The sequence below is a fragment of the Symphalangus syndactylus genome, chromosome 20 (genome assembly GCF_028878055.3).
Source record: "Symphalangus syndactylus isolate Jambi chromosome 20, NHGRI_mSymSyn1-v2.1_pri, whole genome shotgun sequence".
NCBI lineage: Eukaryota > Metazoa > Chordata > Mammalia > Primates > Hylobatidae > Symphalangus > Symphalangus syndactylus.
This window is the reverse complement of record NC_072442.2, coordinates 51,864,115-51,888,192: the sequence shown is the minus strand read 5'-3', so window position 1 is coordinate 51,888,192 and position 24,078 is coordinate 51,864,115. Positions and strand designations below refer to the sequence as shown.

Sequence of the window (24,078 nt, the reverse complement as noted above, 5' to 3'; positions counted from 1 at the left end):
ATAAAGGACCATAAAAATATAGAACAGGAGAAACCTTTCAAAGATTGTCTAGTCTATAGTTATAGGGGAAACTGGAGCTGAGAGAACTAAGTGCCTTGTTTAGAGCTACACAGCAAGCCAGAGACCAGGCCCACAGTTGCTGCCCATGACCCACAAATACTCACGGAAGAAAACAATCCTTCTACAGCTCACAGCCACCAATTATGGGTACTAAAGTTGGGAGTGGGGCTAATTAGCTCTAAATAGCAGAGAAAAACAGTATTTACATCACTAAAGAGAACAAAAACAGCCCATTAATCCCTGTTTCTGCAGCTTCTGATGACCTCAATGTTGACAAGCAACTTCTGGGGATTGCTGGAAGCAAGCAATTGTCACTGTGATCCTTTGTTATTACAGTAAATAGAATCATCCAAGCAGACAGGTGCCTGGAGGGGGCTAAGTTGTTGTGGTCTCAACTTTAGTATGCATCTTGGCAATTAAAAGAATGGTTTTTTTGGCCAAGCATGGTAGTTCACATGCTTTGGGAGGCTTAGGTGAGAGGATTGCTTGAGGCCAGGAGTTCAAGACCAGCCTGGGCAACAAAGCAAGACCCTATGTCTTAAAAAAATCAGCAACAAAGTTCCTGTCTCCCTAGCACAAGCACACTAAGAGGTGGAGCTGGCAGGAGATAAGACATTTATTCCCTGTGTCGGCTGCACTGCTGGATCTAACGTCCATGACACGTCCATTATTCTGGGGTTGAAACTGCAGTAAATCAAAAGTCTTTTATGTTTCTATAATTTACCTGAGAGGGGAAGGTCAGGAAGGTCCAAGCATTGAGTCATCCCTTTGCTGGCTGACCACACACTGCTCTAAGCCGGATGCCTCTGTAAAAACCGGGAGGGGGGGGGGGGGGGGCACCAGAATGGTGAGCTTGTAACATCAAGAACAGCACCAACACAGGTGCGTGTGTGTGTGTGTGTGTGTGTGTGTGCGTGTGTGTCCAACAGTTCTTAAACACAGTGGAATAACTGGGGGAGTTTTTAATTAACTCATTTATTCAAATAGGTAATATATGCAATAGACACAATCCTCAAAAGAAACAAAAAGGGCAAATAGTGAAGAGAAAGTCTCCCTTTCATTCCTGCACCCCAGTTCTCCTTCCCAAGAGTACTCATTACTAATCAGCTTTGTGAATCTTTCCTGGAACGTTCTCTATATTCAAGGATGTGTGTAAAAGCATTCTATTTTGAATGGCCAACAAGTATATGAAAAGATGCTCAACATCACTAATCATCAGGGAAATGCAAATCAAAACCACAGTGACATGCCACCTCACACCTGTTAGGAAGGCCATCATTAAACCCAGAAAAAAACAAGTGCTGGTGAGGAGGCAGAGAAACCCTTGTGCACTGTTCATGAGAGCGTACAATGGTGTAGCCGTTATGGAAAACAGTATGGAGGTTCCCCTCAAAAACATGAAAATAGAACTATCAAATGATCCAGCAATGCCACTTCTAGGTATTTATCCCAAAGATGTGAAAACAGAATCTCAAAGAGATATTTACACTCTCACGATCACTGTGGTGTTATTCACAAAAGCTAAGAGGTGGATGCAACCCAAGTGTCCACCACCAGATGAATGGATGAAGAAAAGATGGTATATAATATAAAATGGAATATTATTCACCCATAAAAAGGAAATCCTGTTCCATGCTACAACATAAATGAGCCTTGAAGACATTATGCTAAGTCAAAGAAGCCAGTCACAGAAGGACAAATGTTGCATGATTCCATATATGTGAGTGTATTAGTCTGCTTCATGCTGCTATAAAAACAACTCAGTTACCTCCAAGATACAATGGGAGTACAGGCATTAATAAATGCTCCTGTTCCAAATGGGAGAAATTGACCAAAATAAAGAAGCCACAGGCCCCATGCAAGTCCAAAACCCAGTGGGGCAGTCATTAAATCTTAAAGCTCTGAAACGATCTCCTTGACTCCATGTCTCACATCAGGTCACACTGATCCAAGGGGTAGGCTCCTATGGTCTTGGGCAGCTCCATCCCTGTGGCTTTGCAGGGTACAACACCCCTTCTAGCTGCTTTCATGGGCTGGCGTTGAGTGCCTGTGGTTTTTCTGGGTGCACGGTACACACTGTCAGTGGATCTACCATTCTGGGGTCTGGAGGAAGGTGGCCCTCTTCTCACAGCTCCACTAGGCAGTGCCCCAGTGGGGGTTCTGTGTGGGGGCACCAACCTCACATTTCTCTTTTGCCCTGCCCTAGTAGGGGATCTCCATGAGGGTTCCATCCCTGCAGCAGACTTCTGACTGGTCATCCAGGCATTTCCACACATCCTCTGAAATCTAGACAGAGGTTCCTAAACCTCAGTTCTTGACTTCAGTGTACGCACAGGCCCGACACCACATGGAAGCCACCAAGACTTGGGGCTTGCACCCTCTGAAGCAATGGCCCAAGCTGTACATTGGCCCCTTCTAGCCACCACTGGAGCTAGAGCAGCTGGGACACAGGACACCAAGTCCCAAGGCTGCACAGAGCAGGGCGGCCCTGGGCCCAGGCCACAAAACCATTTTAACTCCTAGGTCCCTGGGCCTGTGATGGGACAGGCTGCCACAAAGATCTCTGACACTGTTTTGGTGATTAACATTCGGCTCCTTGTTACTTATGTAAATTTCTGCAGCTGGTTTGAGTATCTCTCCAGAAAGTTGGTTTTTCATTCCTATTGCACTGTCAGGCTGCAAATATTCCAAACTTTTACGCTCTGCTTCCCTTTTAAACATAAGTTCCAATTTCAGATCATTTCTCTCAAGTTCAAAGTTCCACAGATCTCTAAGGCAGGGACAAAATGCCATCAGTCTCTTTGCTAAAACACAGCAAGAGTGACCTTTGCTCCAGATCCCAATAAGTTCCTCATCCCCATCTGAGATCACCTCACCCTGGACTTCATTTTCCACATCGTATCAGCATTTTGGTCAAAACCATTCAACAAGTCTCTAGTAAGTTCCAAACTTTCCCACATCTTCCTATCTTCTTCTGAGCCCTCCAAACTGTTCTAACCTCTGCCTGTTACCCAGTTCCAAAGTCACTTCCACATTTTCAGCCTATCTTTATAGCAGTACCCGACTCTACTAGTACAAATTTACACTATTAGTCAGTTTTCACGCGGCTATAAAGACCTTCCCTGAGACTGGGAATTTATAGAGTAAAGAGGTTTAACTGACTCACAGTTTCGCATGGCTGAGGAGGCTTTAGGAGATTTACAATCATGGTGGAAAGGGAAATAGGCACCTTCTTCACAAGGTGGCAGGAGGGAGGTGGGGGAAGGGGGGGACAGAGAAAGAGAGAGTGCGTGTGGAGGAGGAACTGTCAAACACATAAAACCAGGAACTGTCAAACACTTATAAAACCATCAGATCTCGTGAGAACTCACTCACTATCACAAGAACAGCATGGGGGAAACGGCCCCCTTCACATCCCACCAAGTCCCTCCCTAGACACATGGGGATTACAGAGATTACAATTCGAGATGAGATTTGGGTGGGGACACAGAGCGAAACTGTATCAGTGAAGAATCTAAAGCAGTCAAACTCACAGAAGCAGAGAGTAGAGTGGTGGCTGCCAGAGGCTGTGGGGAGGGCAAGTGGGGAGTTGTTCAGTGGGTACAGTTGCAGTCAAGCAAGATAAAAAAGTTCTAGAGGACAAAAAGATGGCAACAATAGACATTGGAGAGTGGTAGAATGGGGAGGGGGACAAGGGTTGAAAAACTACCTATTGGATACTATGCTCACCACCTGAATGATGGGATTAATTGTACCCCAAACCTCAGCATCCCACAATATACCCATGTAACAAACCTGCACATGTACCCTGAATCTGAAATAAAGTTGAAATTTTAGAAAAAGTTTCTGGAGATCTGCTGTACAACATTGTGCTTATAGTTAACTGTACCTAAAAATTTGTTAAGAGGGTAGTTTTCGTGGTATATTTGTTCTACCCCCATTAAAAAAAAGCATTTCAGAATGCAGGTGAGAGTGATATTATTCAAGGAAAAACCTTGAAGAAAAACCCTCTGTTATTCTAAAAACACAAATGTTATCACAGGATTCCATTGCTTTGCATACCGCTTTGCTTCTTTCACTTACTGGTCATTCTCTACCTACCTTCTTGGTGGCTTCTCATGGGAAGTGTCACACAAGAGGCCAAGCACAGGGCTCTGGGGCCAGATAGCCACCAACTAGCTGCAAGACTCTGGGTTACTTCATTCTCTGTGCTTCATTTTCTTTATCTATAAAATGGCACTGATATAAATAGTACCTACCCCAGAAGATTGTTGGGGGGATTAAATGAGTTAAATCTGGTCGGGTGCGGTGGCTCATGCCTGTAATCCCAGCATTTTGGGAGGCCGAGGCGGGTGGATCACTTGAGGTCAGGAGTTCAAGAGCAGCCTGGCCAACATGGTAAAATCCCATCTCTACTAAAAAAATATAGAATTAGCCGGGTGTGGTGGTGCACACCTGTAATCCCAGCTACTTGGGAGGCTGAGGCAGGAGAATTGCTTGAACCCAGGAGGTGGAGGTTGCAGTGGGCCAAGATGGTGCCATTGCACTCCAGCCAGGGCAACGAGCAAAACTCCATCTCAAAATAAATAAATAAATAAATAAAAAAGAGTTAAATCCAGTTAAAACAATCAAAACACGGCCTGGTACACAGTAGACATTCAGTAGATTTTAGCTATTTTCATTGCCATAATTTATTTGATTGATTCTCTGTTAATACTGGCATTGATATTGATTTGAGTATTAGGAAATGAACATCCTGGTACATCTGTCTGTGTACATGAGTGAGCAGGGCCATTGTGAGGCTTTCCAAAGCATTCTTTCCCTCAGAGGTCCTACTCCACGTCGCATTAAACATAATTCCATGTATCCATGCCCCACATAAATATAATTGTATACAGTTTTCAAAAGTAGTTTTATATCTTGTTTTTGAAATGAGCTGAACAAAAGTGACAACATGGGGCATTCCTATCTCATTCACAATCTTGTGGGAAAACGTCCAATATTTCACCATTAAGTATGACGTATGATGTAGATATATAATAGAGACCCTTCATCAGATTAAGGAATTGCCCTTCTATTCCTAGTTTTCTAAGACTTTTCATTAAGAAAGGTATTAATCTTTATTGGATATATTTTACTGTCATCTACTGAGATGACTGTATACTTTTTATACCTTTCTTAATGTGGTAAATTAACTCTGGTTGGTTTCAGTAGTTAAAACCACCTTGCATTCCTCGAATAAACCCAATTTAACATGATCTTCTAAATGTATCTCTGAGGCCAGGCGCAGTGACTCATGCCTGTAATCCCAGCACTTTGGGAGGTCAAGGTGGGCAGATCATCTGAGGTCAGGAGTTCGAGACCAGCCTGACCCACATGGAGAAACCCCACCTCCACTAAAAATACAAAATTAGCCAGGCGTGGTGGCGCGTGGCTGTAATCCCAGCTACCTGGGAGGCTAAGGCAGGACAATCACTTGAACTTCAGAGGCGGAGGCTGTAGTGAGCCAGGATCGTGCCATTGCACTCCAGCCTGGGCAACAAGAGTGAAACTCCGTCTCAAAAATAAATAAGTAAAAAATAAATAAATGTATCTCTGAATTAGGTTTTCCAAGATTTTGTTCTGGATTTTTGCATGGAGGTTCATGAGAGAGACTGACCTTTTAATTTTCCTGTCTTTTAATGTCCTTGCAAGAATTAGGTATCAAAGGTATACCTAATGGCCTCTTAAATGATCTAAGAAGGTTTACCCTTTTTTCTAGTCTTTTTCTAGTCTCTGTATGAATATGTAAGATTGGTGTTATTTCTTCCTTAAATGTTTGGGAGATTTCATGATGAAACCACCTGGTCCTCCTGGCATTTCCTTTGAGAAAAATATTTAAATTACAGACTATCAGGATTTCCTACTACTTTTTCTTATGTCAGTTTAGTAAGTGATGTTTTTCTAAGATTTTGACCATTTCATCAACATTTTCTAATTTATAGAGTAGTACTATACAGAGCAGTAATCTGTAATCTCCTCATCACTGTTTCCATAATTATGGGATCTTTAGTGATACACCCCTTTAAAAATTCCCGATATAGCTAATTTATGCCTTTTCTTTATGTCAGCCTTGTCAGAGGTTCGTCAATTTTAATAATCTTTTAAAAGAACAAACTTCATGCAGAACTTTTTAAAACAATCTTTTCATCACAAGTATACTGGTAAAAAAGAAATCTGTTTTTGTTGGACTGAAAGCATCTTTCTTTTGTGTTCACCTTTGAAGGGTATTTTCACCAAGTACGGTATTCTAGGAAAGCAGGCATTCCTTCTGCATTTTGCAGATGCCACTGCATTGTCTTCTGGCTTCCATCATTTTTGTTGAGAAGGCAGATGTCAGTTTTAGCTCTTGCTCCTTTAACATTAAGGTTTCTTTTTTCCCTTTGAGTGCTTTTACGATGCTTTCTCTTTCATTACTAGCAGTTTTAGCCTAATGTCTCTAGGTGGTTTTCTTTGCATTTACTTTGCTTTTGGTTCATATTGTTCTTGAATCTAGGGCTTGACATCTGTTTAGTTTTCAAAATTCTTGGCCATTATCTCTTCCAATACTGCTTCTGCCCTATCTGTCTTGTTTTTCTTGTTTTCCCTTTTAGGGACTCCAATTACACATTAGATCTTTTTGCCCCATCCCATATAGCTCTTATGTCCTTTTCTCTATTTCCTATTCTTTGTTTTCTCTGCGCTTCAGTTCAGACATTTCTATCAACTTGTCTTTAGTTCCTTTAGCCTCTCTGAAAATGTTTAATCTACAGGTAAACTTTGTTGAGTCTTAAATTTAGGCATTTTATTTTTAAGTTATAACATTTCTAATGGATTCTTTTTCATAGATTGTGGTTTTCTGCTGAAATTATCCACCTTGTTACTTATTTTCTTTACTGGATTAATCTCAGTTGTTTTGAAGTCCGTGTCTAATATCTGGATCTCCTGTGTCTGTTTCTGTTGCCTATTTTTCTCTTGTTTTTTCATCATTTGGTATTATCTATTTGTATACTTAGTATTTTTAAAATTGACTATGACACCATATTTTTTTTAATGTGGCTATAAGTTGAGGTTCTGGATGATGTAATCTTCATTCAAAGAGTATTTATTTCTGAGTCCAGAAGGCAGTAAGATAGGGAAAGACCACTTAAATTCAAACCCATGTTTCTATGGGTTTTAAGACTGAACAAATAAAAGACTTCCTTAAGATGTTAAGGAAGAATATTTTCATAATCTAATAGCTAGAAAGGTCTTTTTAAGGCAGGAAACAAAACACTTAAAATCATAAAGGAAAGCACTCAACACAACATGCAACATTTTTCTTCAGTAAGATATAACTTCAAACAAAGTTCAAAGATAAAGAAAATAACAGCATTACATATAAAAAAGTTAAAAAGCACAATATATCAAGATTTCTTACAAATAGGAAAAAGACTAATACCTCAAAATAAATACAGGCAAAGTATGTAAGTTTTCATTCACACATATAAAAGATAGATAAACGGTCTGTAAACATATGAAGAAGTGTTCAGCCTTACTGAAGGACAAAGTAAATCAAGATATTATTGTTCATTTAATCTTTAAAATTTATAGAGTGTGAAAATTCTGGGAAAACAGTACCTTGCATGCTATGAGTGGGAGGGTAAACTGAAGGGCAATGTGTCTGTCAAGTTTTTCAACGTGCCAGGACAGGTCAAATACACTTCCTTTCCTAGGACTCCATTTTCCTTTTCTAGGAATCAATGTGTGGAAGATCTCAGGACAGGCTCACTTGATTCCATCCTTGTCTCTTTGAAGGGTGACTTACTGACTTACATGAGACTGGAAAGCTAAGGGGTGTATTTGCCAAAGTCCTTACAGCTTGGCTCATCAAGTGGCTTAGTTTCTGTCAAACAGACCCCTTCTCAGAGGATGTGGAAGGTATAGGGAGTAGAAGGCTGCCCTTCTGCAGCTTCTCCTGGCAATCATGGCTGGGAAGGCATTTGCTGTTCTGTGGCAGGGAAGTGGAGATTCTTGGGTCTGTTCCACCATCTTCTGGGCAGTATGAGGCAGGCACAGAGCATGGTGTGCTGGCATGGACTACACCTGTGGCTGTGTGGTCCCAAGGCTGATCCTAGATCTTGGCAGCAGTGGTGGACCTGGGCATGTACCTACAGAAAGACTTCCTGATTCCGGCAGGAACAGAAGCTCCTTTACTGGACCAGCATTGAGATGCTCTGGGAACCCTTCCTGGAAGCTCAGTGGACGGAGCCTACTGCCTTCTCCAGCCCTTCCAGTACCAAATGCCCTGGATTAAATCCCTTTCTGCTTAACTACAGTGATCTCTCATATTTGCAAATGAATCTTGATCCACCCTTATGCAGAAATAGCCCCTTTAGTGGTCAAAAAACTGCATAAGGATCTTCACTTTATTGTTTACCCCAAGTAACCTAAAATCTATCAGTAGAAGTATGGCTACATAAATTGATGTGTATTATGTAACCTTCACAAAAAGGAACCATTTCTCCAAATGTTGCAATGTAAAGATGTCTCAGACATATTCCTTTATTCATTCAACAAATATTTGTTGAGCTTCTATCATGATGTGACCATGTTTCACTCCCTGTTATCGACAAAAGATATGTTAGCAAGCAAAATAAACAAAAATCTTGGTCCTCACGGAGCTCACATTCCAATGATAAAGTGAAATGAGTAAGTATTGGACTAATGTGTAGTATAATCCAATTTACACAACACACACCCTCTCTCTACACACACAGACACAGACACACACACACATACGTATAAAGAAAAACACCTAGAGGGATATAGAACAAACCATGAGCAGTGGTTATTCCTGGGGCTCATCTACCTGGCAGGAGAGACAGCAGCTGCTGGGGAGGTCCTCATTGGTATTTCACTTAGGGCCTTATGGACAGAAGTATTCTGTCCAGTTCCACTTGCCAAGAAAAGAGATGGGAACATTTACATGTTGTTCCGGTTCAAAACAGCAAATAATACTTTTTGATTTACCTTTTTGGTGACTTGAGAAGTATTCCATGGTGTTTAGTGTTGTATTTATTATCCTTTTCTCCTCTGGACTAGAGCTGAATTGGAGAAATGAGAGGGGAGGAGGAGTTAGCTGAGTGGAGGCCAGTCCTAGATGTAGGACAACTGAGTAAAGCGAAAATGTTTAAATAATGAAGTGCCTAGGGGTGGAAGGAACAGGAAAGTTCTTGCACAAACTGTTACTGTTCATTTCCCATCTTCACAGACTCACTCACTGGGCTTTCATGTCTTTCAATATGTGTAGTTTAATCTTCATTTAACTTAATTGCAAACTATTTTAGCAGAGATAATAACCAGGTACATTCTAAGATTAATTTTTACTACAGTCTTTTTTTTTTTTTTGAGACAGAGTGTTGCTCTGTTGCCCAGGCTGGAGTGAAGTGGGGCGATCTTGGCTCACTGCAAGCTCCGCCTCCCGGGTTCACACCATTCTCCTGCCTCAGCCTCCTGAGTAGCTGGGACTACAGGCGCCCGCCACCACGCCCGGCCAATTTTTTGTATTTTTAGTAAAGATGGGGTTTCACCGTGTTAGCCAGGATGGTCTCGATCTCCTGACCTCATGATCCACCCGCCTCGGCCTCCCAAAGTGCTGGGATTACAGGCGTGAGCCACCACGCCCAGCCTACTAGAGTCTTTCAATACAATGGCATGTTCATTGCAGTCCAGGAAGAAAGATACTGTTACAGTGGAGAGATGCATATTCTGTTTCTTCTATTTGCTATCTTTATGTGTACAGTATATGTATGAAGTATAGCTATGCATCTTTCTCATATATGAAGATAAGCATGACTAAAGGGGTATTGTGAGTCTATCAGAAAATTCCAGGAAAAGCTGGGAGCACACCAAGATCAGGAGTGACAGATCAACACAGGTGCTCACATACAAGACCAGGTAGAAAAATGTCTAGCAGGCTGCAAGATGGGGATGGCCAAGGGTGCCTAGAAAAGGGTCAGGTACACAGTTGTGACACCTGGTTTCCTTGGAGATGAAGCCTCTGGCTGACCATGCTAATTCTCATGAGATAAGAAAATGGCAAATAGTAGTGACCTGAATTTAATGGCTATGAGAGGCAGAAAAGAAATGAGGCAAGGCAGGAACTGGAGAGGAGGAAGAGGCAGAGAGGAAGAGGCTGCTTTTGTGTTATTCATGAGTCAGGCTCTCCATCAGTTCCTCCCCAGAGCCTCGGCCAGGCTCCTGCATGCAGTGGCTGCATGTGGTAATACCTGGAAAGTGCCCTTGTGGTTGTAACAACGTGGGGCCAGGGTAGAGTCGAGAAACATTTGATATGTCGGGCCAAAGTTTGAATTTGGAGCTTTGCTTATAGAAAAAAATGATTAAATACCAGGGCATCCCAAATCAAATGACTTGATGAGTGACTTATGGTGGTCATGGGCTCTGAGGGCATTGGAGATGTTCTGTTAACACAGACACCAGGCCACTGGCCAGCAGCATCGACCTTAGGGGACGCTGGCTCTTCATCCACAGGTCCGCATGGCAAAGGTCAAATCAGACTGAAAAGGTGGAGGACATCCCCGTAGGAGAAAAAGACACAGGAAAACAGAGCTGATGTGGAGAAAATAAAGCTGGAAGGGAAATTCTAAATTTAACATCTTATTTTCTCTACCAGCTTTGCATTAGGAAATAATGTAGGCATTGCTCTCGATATTTTAAAAAGCTGTTTCTTGAGAAACGGTCAAAAATGATATTTTTATATGTAGAATGACTTGACATTAGCTCTAATTAAGAAGGCTGTATGCTGGAAATTGTGAAAAAATGCAAATGTTACTGATCATAAACATTTTGCTTATTGTCAATGGTGAATGCACTGGATTGGCTTGTTGGCAAATGCTCCAAACCCCACGTAACATAACACACAGAGGCTGGAAAGATGAAATCTCAGAACTCTCCTGCAGCTGGGATTTTGGGTGTGATTTAAATTTCACCAATCAGAAAGACTTGGGCAAGACCTGGAGTGGCACCTGAGTCAGGGGGAGAGAGGCAGGGCACAGGGCGTTCACTATATGCACAGAGACTGTAGCAGAAACAAGATGCTTCTGGTGCTGTTAACTGTGCTGGCAGCTTTCCAACTGGGTGGGCAGCTTTCTGAAGTTAAGGCTCCTGTCCTGGTGGAGGGAGCAGGTTCCCTGGTGGTCCAATTCTGTGTGGAGACTTTGGGAGCTGCTCCTGGAAGCTCAGCCCTCCCAACAATTCTGCAAGCCATTTAACACCTTTCTGCCTAAGCCAACGAGAGTGCAATCCATTATACACAACATAATCCTGACTCAGACATTCTGTCTTCTAAGCCTAAGAATCATAACACAACTCTAAAATAACACTGCAATTCTGCATGAGGTGAAGCTCCTGCTCTCACCCAAATTCCCTGGTGTGTTCTTTGTGAGGTTTCTAAGTTTAAGCACAGACTCACAGAAAGTCTTTTATGATAGATCATTGACCCAATCCTCAATCCTCTCATGCATGGCTTCCTCATCTAGGGGACTTTGGCATGTCATGTGATCTCCCTGTGAATGAGCCAAGACAAGGACTCCCAACCTTCTGATTGCTAAATCATTGCTCTCTTCATTGTATCATATTGCCACAGCTGTTTTGCAAGATGACTAATTTATGAGAATAGTTCAACCAACGTATCTGGAAGTAGATTTTAAAAAGGTCAGTGGAAGTTTAAAATATTTATTTACTGATTGTTTTGAACTTAATCTAGCTACTCATAAGCTTCTGTGGTTGAATTTACAGTGTACTTAATTCTCTAAGCTTTCCTCTGTTGCTCTGTAAACATGAATAGAATACATTTCACAGAAACAGAACTTAAAACAGTTAACCCACACTGTCTTACACTCTTGACTTCACAGCCCCTTCTTTTGAGTGGAAAAAAAAATCAGTAAACTGAAAACTTCATTGGAAGAAACCATCAGGAACTTAACAAATTGTAAGGGGTTGGGCTTTTAAATAATTTTTAAAGGTTTACTGACAGGAACTGGTTTTCACATTTTCCCCTTTATGTTACACAGAATAAAATCAGGTGGCAAATATGCAGAAAGAGAATGAAATCAGGTTAGGTCTGAGGAGAAAAAAATCTCCTCTGTCTGCGCCAGCCATTCTCAGGAAGGTCATCAACAAACAAAATGGGCCACCTTCTTATCAGTCCATTTAAATGACTTGGTGCCCAAGGCCTCCAAGGACAATCATTGTAAATAATTCATGTTCATTTCCTTATTTGATAATTTAATAAGAACAAAATAGAGACGCCTACATTCTGCTGAGGTATTCCTTTCAGTTATCTAAGTTTCTCTGCAATTCAAAATATTGAATGATAAATAGACTCATTTAGAGTGTGTAAGAAAAAAGCAAGGCCACAAGAATTAATTTCCAGATGTTATTTCAAACGCTCAGTCTGCTTGGCTAGAACAATATACAAGTCAGTCTGAGAAAACCCTGCATCATTTAAGCAGATTAGAGAAATACCCACTAAATACTCACCATGTTATATAACAGCAATTGTGTGTGTGTGTGTGTGTGTGTGTGTGTGTGTGTGTGTGTGTGTGTAGGTGTATGTGTGCGGGAGGCATTCACAAAACAAAGCCTGAACTGAACAACTAAAGAAAATGGTTATTAAGAATGCTATTGGTGGCTGGGCACTGTGGCTCATCCCAGCACTTTGGGAGGCCGAGGCGGGTGGATCACTTCAGGTTAGGAGTTTGAGACCAGCCTGACCAACAGAATAAAACCCCATATCTACTAAAAATACAAAAATTAGCCGGGCGTGGGTGGTGGTACACATCTGTAATCCCAGCTACCTGGGAAGCTGAGGCAGGAGAATCACGTGACCCCGAAAGGAGGAGGTTGCAGTGAGTGGAGATTACTCCCACTCCAGCCTGGGTGACTGAGCGAGATTCTGTCTCAAAATAAAAAATAATAAAAAAAATACTATTAGTGTCCAGGCCTGGTGGCTCACACCTGTAATCCCAGCATTTTGGGAGGCTGAGGTGTATCACTCAGGCTGGAGTGTAGTGGCACCATCTCAGCTCACTGCAGCCTTAATCTCCCAGGCTCAAGCGATTCTCCCACTTCGGCCTCCAGAGTAGCTGGGACTACAGATGTGCACCACCACACTTGGCTAATTTTCTTTTTTTTTTTTTTTTAAGAGATGAGTTTTCACCACATTGCCCAGGATGTTCTCGAACTCCTGGACTCAAGCGATACATCTGCCTCAGCTTCCCAAAGTGCTGGGATGACATGCATGAGCCACTGAGGTTGGCTCTTTCTTTAGTTACATCACTGATGAAATAGCAGCTTTGTGTTTAGGGGCCATATTTAACACAACAAAATGAAGCATGTGTTCTGCTTGTCCCCAGCATATAAAACTATGTTAATAATTGAAAATTTCACTGAAACAAATATGCATACATAATATGGTTTGGTTCTGTGTCCCCACCCAAATCTCATGTTGAATTGTAATTCCCATTGTTGGAGGTGGGGCCTGGTGGGAGGTGATTGGCTCATGGGGGCAGTTTCTAATGGGTTAGCACTGTCCTCCTAGTGCTGTCTTGGGATAAGAGTTCTCAAGGGATCTGGTTGTTGAAAGTATGTAGTACCTCCTGCTTCATTCACTCTCTCTCTCCTGCCAGCCATGTGAATATGTACCTACATCCCCTTCACCTTCCACCATGATTGTAAGTTTCCTGATGCCTCCCTAGCCATGCTTCCTGTGTGACCTGTGGAACTGTGAGTCAATTAAACCTTTTTTTTTTTTTTTTCCTTGAGATGGAGTCTTGGCTCTGTTGCCCAGGCTGGAGTGCAATGGCACGATCTCGGCTCACTGCAAGCTCCACCTCCCGGGTTCACACCATTCTCCTGCCTCAGCCTCCCAAGTAGCTGGGACTACAGGCACCCACCACCATGCCCGGCTAATATTTTTTGTATTTTTAGTAGAGACGGAGTTTCACCATGTTAGCCAGGATGATCTCGATCTCCTGACCTTGTGATCTGCCCATCTCAGCCTCCCAAAGTGCTGGGATTACAAGTGTGAGCCACCATGCCTGGCAATTAAACCTCTTTTCTTTATAACATACCCAGTCTCAGGTAATTCAATTTTTTTTTTTTTTTCCAGACTAAGTCTCGCTCTGTATCCCAGGCTGGAATACAGTGGGGTAATCTCAGTTCACTGCAACCTCCACCTCCCAGATTCCAGTGATTCTCCTGCCTTAGCCTCCCAAGTAGCTGGGATTACAGGTGCGTGCCACCATGCCTGGCTAATTTTTGTATGTTTAGTAGAGACGGGGTTTTGTCATGTTGGCCAGGGTGGTCTTGAATTCCTGACATCAAGTGACTCTCCTGCCTTGGCCTCCCAAAGTGCTGGAATTACAGGCATGAGCCACTGTGCCCAGCCTCAAAGTAGTTCTTTATAGCAAAGTGAGAACAAACTAATACAGTATAACTCCACTGTATATGACAGGCACAGTACCGTGTGTCTTAAAAATGTTATCTAATTTAATTTTCCACAAAACCTCCACATATTATATCTTATTTTAGAGGAAAATTTGATGATGGTCACATGGTTCATGAATGGTGAATCTGGGATGCAAATCCAGCTCTGGCCATGCCTTCTCAAATTTTCTGTTGTGCACAAGTGTTCTGTGAGAGGTATACAAGGTTCTAAAAATAATGCTGATGGTATTTCTTCTTAAAATATAATAATATTTAAGAAAAAACATTCCCAATATTTCTTTCAACATTCCTATTTTTGTATAATAATCTGTTCTTACAAGGTGGCAACCCATACCTGTGAATAACATTTGGAGGCCAGACTTTCTGATGGTGTGTCACACATAGCAGGTGACATGCACGCACCCTATAAGCAAGCAGGCAGCATCTCCACAGAGCACAACAAGGCGCACGGCCCTCCTCACTGAATGTTGGTCTGCCTTCTATGTCTTACCTTGTCATTTAAGACCATATACATGTATGTCTGTAATTATTTCCCTTTAAAACTTTTATTTAACCTCTCTAATTTGTTGCTTTCTTTGTTATATTAGAGAACAGAGTCTTCAAATGCCAGTGATTGTCTATAGCTTTCACTTCCTCAAGACACCAGTTTCTGTTGTTTATTCTGATCCAGGCACAGGTGAGCTCCTATACATGATTTTTCTTTTTTTTAATGTTTAGTAGAAACAGGGTTTTGCCATGTTGGCCAGGCTGGTCTTGAACTCATCACATTAAGTGATTCATCCACTTTGGCCTCCCAAAATGCTGGGATTACAGGCGTGAGCCACCATGCCCAGCCCATGATGATTTTGTTTGTTTGTTTGTTTGTTTGTTTGTTTTTTGAGACGGAGTCTCGCTCTGTCACCCAGGCTGGAGTGCAGTGGCACAATCTCGGCTCACTGCAAGCTCCGCCTCCCGGGTTCACGCCATTCTCCTGCCTCAGCCTCTCCGAGTAGCTGGGACTACAGACGCCCGCCACCGCGCCCGGCTAATTTTTTGTATTTTTAGTAGAGATGGGGTTTCACCGTGGTCTTGATCTCCTGACCTCATGATCCGCCCGCCTCGGCCTCCCAAAGTGTTGGGATTACAAGCGTGAGCCACCGCGCCCGGCCGATGATTTTTTAAAGTATTCAAGGGTAACTCCATTTGGGAAGCGTTGCATGGCACCACTGCTGCCTTCACAACTGGCAGATTAATATTTGTGAAGAGGGCGGGTTGTGCCAACCACCTGCTCATGCCTGCTGGGATCTTTTCTGAACACCTGGATGAAGCCCAGCCCCAGACCTTTCGATTGATCTCCCATGAGTCCCCTCTACCCGTCTAGTTTTTGGACTATACACCCAGCCACCTGAAGTTTTTTTTCTTTTATGTCTTGCCTCTGTGCCTTTGCTCATTCTATGCCCTTGCCTGGAGTGTAATTTTCTCTAAATACTTCTTACTGTTTTACACAAAACGAATCTAAGAGAAGTTTGTCCCTCTACTGTGAGACAGAAATTATGAAGTACTCTGTCTCCAGATGTCAAACAGTATCTTCTGAATTTCACTTTCATATTTCAATATAAGCATATTCAACAATAAAATTAAACAGGATAAGATGGCAATTTGAACATAAGCATCTTCATCTACAAATCTGAACAAAAAGAATAAAGGAAACAGTAAAAATCTTGTAGTCAGGTATCATCTACAAGCCTAGACTTTGAAGAATTTCTGCTAATAGAGAGTATGTGGTGGGGGGGAAATTAAAATACAATACCAAGAGCTTTCCCCCAAATCCCTTCCAAAGAAAATGGAGATAAAGGAAACCCTCCACTAATGTCCCCCACCCTAGAAGGCCAGGGCTGGCGAGGAGCACAAGCCCAGAGAGATGCAGGGCATTCTGGCAAAGGATCAGGAACAAGAGGAATTGACATCTGAGGAGGCCAAGGTTGGTTTACTCCAGACACAAAGGACAGTAGTGACAAGGGACAGGGCAGGAGAAGCCACAGTGTGCATCTAAAATGGACGAGGGGCATGCAAATGTAGACCCAGAGAGTTGGCTCTGTATTCCGGGCTCACCAAGCAGAGAACAAACTGGACACAGGCGAATTTCCCCGTTAGGCACTCACCTTTTTCTACTTTACCTGAGCTTCTGTACCTTTCAATATGTTATATATGCACCTTCAAGAGCCTTCCAACACGTTTCAGTCATAAGAAGATCCTAAGCACTGTCAGGTAAAGGCAGTGGAACTGAGCAGGATCCAGACACTGACCTGGGCCAAATGTCAGGCCCTGCCACACCTGGATCTGCTTCAGCAAGAGAAGGTGACGAACAAAATAATGCCCTGCTTGATGCAAATATTTTTTTTTAATTTTTATTATTTTATTTTATTTTATTGTGATACAGTCTAACTCTGTCACCCAGGCTGGAGCGCAGTGGCACAATCTCAGCTCACTGCAACCTCCACCTCCCGGGTTCAAGAGATTCTCCAGCCTTAGCCTCCCAAGTAGCTGGGACTACAGGCACCTGCCACTACGCCCAGGTAATTTTTGTATTTTTTTAAGTAGAGACGGGGTTTCACCATTTTGGCCAGGCTGGTCTCGAACTCCTGATCTCAGGTGATTCACCCACCTAGGCCTCCCAGAGTGCTGGGATTACAGGCATGAGCCACCACGCCCAGCCGATGCAAATATTTCATAATACAAAGTGAAGGGGACACTGCACTCAAGAGAGGACCAACGTTTGTAAATTCATGACCAGAAACAATTTGACACTGATAGTATCTACCTTAAAGTTCAATAAAATAAGAAGACATAAATTAAAGATGACAATTTAAAATGAAAGGTGAGTTAAAAATAATATAATCAATCTAATAACTCATTAATATTTTAAAGCAGAACTAACTCAAAAGAAAAAGAAATGGGGGCATACTTAGGGCAGTTCTCTCTGAATGCAGATGAAATGAACCATGTAAAGGTGGGATTTCAATTCAGTGGACAAAGGATGGTGCTGATAATAGTGCTGGCATGACCAGTTATCTAACCGGGAGAGAAAAACCCACAGCTCACATCAGATTAAATAAAGAAAGGTGGATCAAACGCCTGCATGTGTGTGTGTGTGTGTATCTCTGTTTGTGTGTCTGTGTGTGCATGTGCATAAAATAGACGATGAAACTTAATGACTTATTTGTAACAAATAAGATTGGAGAGGGAAAACCTTTAAACAAACAAAAAGAAATAATAAAAGAAAACACTAACAGTTAACATTATATAAAAATAAAAACTTTTCTATGATACAGATGTTAAAGCCAAAGGCCTGTAGTACACTGGGGATAAAAACACGTCTTTGGGCAAGCACGGTGATTCACAATTGTAATTCCAGTGATTTGGGAGACTAAGGTGGGAGGATCACTCAAGCCCAGGAGTTGAAGACCAGCCTTGGCAATAAAGTGACACCCCATCTGTACAAAAATTTGAAATAATTAGGAAGGCATGGTGGTGTTCGCCTGTAGTCCCCGCTATTTAGGAGGCTGAGTAGGAAGATTATTTGAGCCTGGGAGGTCAAGGCTTCTGTGATCGTGCCACTGCACTCCAGCCTGGGTGACAAAGCAAGACCCTGTCTCAAAACAACAACAACAAAAAAATCCCCCAAAACAAAACAAAAAACCCCAACACATCCCTAATAAAATATTGACTTACAAACTGATGAGAAACAATCAGCTCAGTGAAAAAATAGGCAAAAGTGCTACGCTAGCAATTCTAGAAGGGAAAGTGCAATTGGTTAGTAAACATAAAAATATGCTCAGAGAAATACAAATTAAAATCTAATAAGATAGTATTTTTCACTTATCCTACTGACAAAAATAACATCAGTGCTTTCTGTGGCTGCTCAGACTATGCAGAGATGGGCACGTTCATCAAGAATGAAATGTCGGCCAGGTGTGGTGGCTCACACCTGTAATCCCAGCACTTTGGGAGGCCGAGGTGGGCGGATCATGAGGTCAGGAGATCAAGACCATCCTGGCTAACACAGTGAAACCCCGTCTCTACTTAAAAATACAAAAAATTAGCCAGGCGTGGTGGTGGGCACCTGTAGTCCCAGCTACTCGGGAGGCTGAGGCAGGAGAATGGTGTGAACCCGGGAGGCGGAGCTTGCAGTGAGCCAAGATCGTGCCACTGCACTCCAGCCTGGGTGACAGAGTGAGACTCCATCTCAAAAAAACAAACAAACAAAAAAAGAGTGAAATGTCACAGCAGTCAGGTGAGTAACCTGGAGACATCTATTAAGATAAAAATGTGTAAATTCTCTAGAGCAGCATAGTTTTAGAAATTAATCCTATAAAAATAAAATCACAACTATATAGGACTATATGTATAAGGACTCGTATTACAGCATTATTCGTAACGAAGAAGACTATAACCTTGCTGGCATTAGTAAGACAATATTTGAATATTCCAGGGCACGTCCCTCCTGTGGAAGGCCATGCAGCTCTTAAAATGAGTTCGCTTTGTATGTATTGACCTGGAAGGATGCCCATGTTACATGAAATAAAAAGTGAAGGTGCAGCGTACTGTGTAGAACACAGTCCTGTTTATATTTAAACATATATAAATGAAGCCTATACATTTTATGATTAACAAAAAATATACACACTGTTACCAGTGATTACCTTGCAGGGTGAGTACTGAAGGAGGAGAAAGATTAGTATTTTTCTTGACACATCTCCATTTTGCTACCAGTATACCTAAATATTACTTCATAATTAGGAAAAAATCCAATACATTGATTCGCCAATCTATTCATTTTTAAATTTCAACAAGACACATCTAGATTAAAAAGTCCATGCTATATTTTCTGAGATTCTACAGTTTTGCTTAAAAATTAATTCATGCAAAACTAGTGTTTTTGCTCCATGTCCTCTTGTTCTAATAATAAAATCATTCATATCCCAGCTCAACCTTCTATCTACAACTTATATTTAAAGTCCAGCTTGTTTCTCCTTCAAATTCTATTATTTGAGGAGGCTTTGAAGTTCTGAAACTATATTCATGAAAAAACGTAGAACAAAATGACATAAAGGCCCTGCAGAAACATAGCTGGTGATTAAAACTCAAGCAGCAGGCCAGGCATGGTGGCTCATGCCTGTAATCCCAGCACTCTGGGAGGCCGAGGTGGGCGGATCACAAGGTCAGGAGATCAAGACCATCCTGACTAACACGGTGAAACCCCGTCTCTACTAAAAATATAAAAAATTAGCTGGGCGTGGTGGCGGGCACCTGTAGTCCCAGCTTACTCAGGAGGCTGAGCCAGGAGAATGGCGTGAACTCAGGAGACGGAGGTTAGTGAGCCGAGACTGCACCACTGCACTCCAGCCTGGGCGACAGAGCGAGACTCCGTCTCAAAAAAAAAAAAAAAAAAAAAAAAAAACCTCAAGCAGCAGACAAGCTTCTGTATAATAACATTATTTAGCATTTTACAAATGCTTACAGATAAAAATACTCAGCAGTACCTGGAGTAAAGATAGGACAGGCCGGGCGCGGTGGCTCACGCTTGTAATCCCAGCACTTTGGGAGGCCGAGGCGGGCGGATCACGAGGTCAGGAGATCGAGACCACGGTGAAACCCCGTCTCTACTAAAAATACAAAAAATTAGCCGGGCGTGGTGGCGGGCGCCTGTAGTCCCAGCTACTCGGAGAGGCTGAGGCAGGAGAATGGCATGAACCCGGAAGGCGGAGCTTGCAGTGAGCCGAGATTGCGCCACTGCACTCCAGCCTGGGCGACAGAGCGAGACTCCGTCTCAAAAAAAAAAAAAAAAAAAAAAGATAGGACAAAATGTGGGGTGCAAATACAGTGGTGCCTTTTTAGTTGAGGTTGCAGTTTTCTAACTGTTTATATTTAAAAACATCCAGCAAATGAGTTTTAAATCATCCTAACAACTCTGAACACAAGGCAAAGAGCTCCCAGAATATGCAGTCCTACTCGCAAGTATTTATTTTTACACAGAAGATATCAATGTCTCTTCTTTCTCACACCAAGCTAATGTTTCTAGTGATTCTGTGCTGTCTGGTTTGACACCCCGAAACATCTTCCTGAGTTTAAAGAGCATTCCTATTCCTAATTTTCCTTTTATTAGACAGTAACTCTTGCCTTGTCTCATCCTTTGGATAAGATACATACTGGCTTTCCTTTGGATAGCTAACAGCTCCATGCTGAGAACTGCAGGAGGTTTCTGCCTGATGGAGGTTGCTGAGTTGGATTTGGATCTTCACAAACACAGGTATTTCCGGAAGTTTAAAATCACATTTCTGGAAGTTTAAAATCCACATAAAAATTGTGGATCGCTCTGAGTTGAACACTAAGTTTCCTGGGTGAGTTTCATCCATGAGGCTTTTGGTGTAGTTGTCATTCAACTGTTTTCCATTAGATTTCTATTGCCACTGTCACCATGCTTACCTATCTGGCTTAACAGCATCCTTTATGATCAACTGCCGAGACCAGCTTGGTCGGGAGACCCTAACCGAGCAGCGCTAGAGGAATTAAAGACACACATACACAGCAACACAGAGGTGTGGAGTGGGAAATCAGGGGTCTCACAGCCTGCAGAGCTTAGAGCCTGGAACAGAGATTTACCCACATATTTACTGACAGCAAGCCAGTGATAAGCATTGTTTCTACAGATTATAGATTAACTAGAAGTATTCCTTATGGGAAACAAAGGGATGTGCCGAAATAAAGGGATGGGCTCTGGCTAGTTATCAGTAGCAGGAGCATGCTCTCCTTAAGGCACAGATCGCTCATGCTATTGTTTGTGGTTTAAGAGCACCTTTAAGCGGTTTTCTGCCCTGGGTGGGCCAGGTGTTCCTTGCCCTCATTCCGGTAAACCCACAACCTTCAGCGTGGGCATCATGGCCATCACAAACACGTCACAGTGCTGCGGAGATTTTGTTTATGGCCAGTTTGGGGGCCAGTTTATGGCCAGATTTTGGGAGCCTATTCCCAACAATCAATGAAACATCTACTTGTGTTTAGCCCAGCAAGATTCTGGAAATCAAACCAAAGCTTAGTGGCACTTAGTTTCAGATGAGGTAATGAAGTCAGACCCTGTGTGAGGAGGCACAATCAAGACCCCACAGAAGGAAGCCAAACTTTCTGACTTCTTCGGAATAAGCATTACTCAGATCTGCTCTGCCACTGTGCCCTCTCAACATTCCAGCTGCAAATAACTCTCCTTCATGAGACCTGTACTTTGTTTTTTCAGGACAACTTCATTTTATTCTCCAAATAAAAGACTGTGGAAGCTTCTGAGAAAAAGAAAAAAGAGTGAAGGATCATCTTTGATCATGCGGTGAGCTGATTCCAAAATGTGGACAAAAAGCAAAGACTCAAGGGCAATGATTCCGAGAAACAGTGAATGTCACAAGGAGACACCTGGGCTCTTTATAAAGAGGCAATTTCTCTTCTATACATTCCTCCTTTCACATAGAGATGGCTGTGGCTCCCAATCATGGGAAGAGCTGGGCTGTCTTTCTTCCACCAAATGCTCTGCTAGCTGACAGAGCCCATGGAGAGGTGAAAATAGAAATGGGGAGGGAGAGGCTGTAAAGGAGTTACCTAAGGCAACACGGTCTTAGTTCACAAATGCAAGAATTTCCAGCTTACACTGTCCTACAGGGACAAGCTAATGTCCAGGATAGGCCAATGGGTTTTAATTCCTACTGTTCCAATTTTTTGGAAGCCAAAGGTTTTCGGACATAAAAAACTGTCAGACTACAAATGCCTGTACTAGGCTCCTCCACCAGAATTTCTCCAACAAAGAACTGTGTGGTGAAGCAGAGATGCCCACGAAGAACATCACAGGCCCCTCCAGAATTTACAGAGAGGCTTGTGCTTCCCTCTACTGTCAAGGCCAAAAAACTTTTTTTCTTTCATAATTTCAACCTAAAAATCCTAAAGGCCTAAGAGAAGCTTATGTCCACACCGTTCAAATCTGTAAAGATGCGGTTTTGGAAACAGGGAGGCAGACACAGCTATTTAGAATTATAGACTGTGTATCTATGTCATACATGTAAACTATAAAAAAAAAGTACTAGGTGAGTCAACAGATAATGCTGGCTACAGTAATAGGATATGAGAGGACCAGGTTCTACATTAAGGTCCAAATTAAATGCCAGAAGCCCCTGTTCATCATGGCTGCTAAGGTGAGGTCTGTTCAGAAACTGTTTAGGAATCCTCAGCGGAATGGGCCCCCTCCACCTGGGACAGGGGCTCGGTACCAGAGCATCTACAGCAAGAGAGCTTGAAAAGGGACCTTAGGGACCCAAGAATCTATACCTCCAACTTCCGCCCTTCCCCTCTCCGCAGCAGCTGGGACATGTGCTGAGTGGCTGTGACCCATTAGAGCCATCAGAGCAACACAGAGGGAAGTACGGGCACATGCAGTGACGCTTGGGCTAACACTGATGTGCACACACGGAGTTAAGCCAATTCCAGCGGAGTCTGCACATGCTGTGCTGCCACACTGCTCACCTCCGAGAGGGGACAACCCAAGAACTGGTGGCGCAGGCAAAACACATTCGAATCACAGACATTCTATTTAGATACCAATAGCATTAATTAGGCTCAGATGTTAAGTGTGTTTAACGATCTCTTTTAAAGATGTTTTCCATGGATGTTTACTGGTGTTATATAAATACTGTAAGAATTAGGTAAGTCACCCTGAAATAACAGCATTTACTGTTTCAGAACAAGAGAAATAAACAAACACAGTAAATGCAGAGGTCTTTCTCCGCACTGCTCATCAACAATGGGGAAACCACTGTGTCAAAGAGGTTCAAAGGATTGCATCAGAAAGATGCTAAGGCTGGCACAGGAATTTCTGACTCTCCCACCAGGGAAAGGTCAGCTGACCAACCAGTCCACAGAATAGCAGAGCTTAAATGGACCTTGAAAACTACTCACTTTTCCCACCTCTTTTAACAGAGGCAGGAGACGGGGCTGGGAATGAGATATTGCCAGTTGGCTGCAAAGATGAGGCTGAGAATGAGATACTGCTGGCTGGCTGCAAAGATGAGGCTACCACCTTCCTTCCCCACATACCTTAACATCAGTTATTCTAACTCTGAAATAAAAATATTTTTGAAAGTGTAACAGGGCTGAAGATCATTGATGAGTTAGATAATACCCCACTGTGTAGTCACTGAGTTCCGGTAATAAATGCTGATTTGCATTCCTGCCTGGGCGCTTCATCTCATGCCTATCAGCCTGGCTGCAACCATCCCTGTTGAGTGCCCACGGGGGCAAACAGAGCTTAAGAACCAGGTAATCCCGTGTCAGGATCCAGGTGCTTTTTGGGTGTTCTTACCTTCTCTCAGTTGTACTTGAAGATCTCATCAGAGAATGTTCTGCAAGTTCTTTGGCTGTGGCTGAACCAAGGATGACTTTTGAGTTCTCATTAGATGACTGCCAAAGTCAAATTGA

At 42.6% G+C, this 24,078-nt stretch overlaps 1 pseudogene; it reads right to left on the bottom strand.

Moving 5' to 3' along the window:
* The window catches only part of LOC129470747 (cytospin-B-like), a 121,752-nt pseudogene that overhangs the window by 79,388 nt on the left and 18,286 nt on the right, over positions 1-24,078 (bottom strand).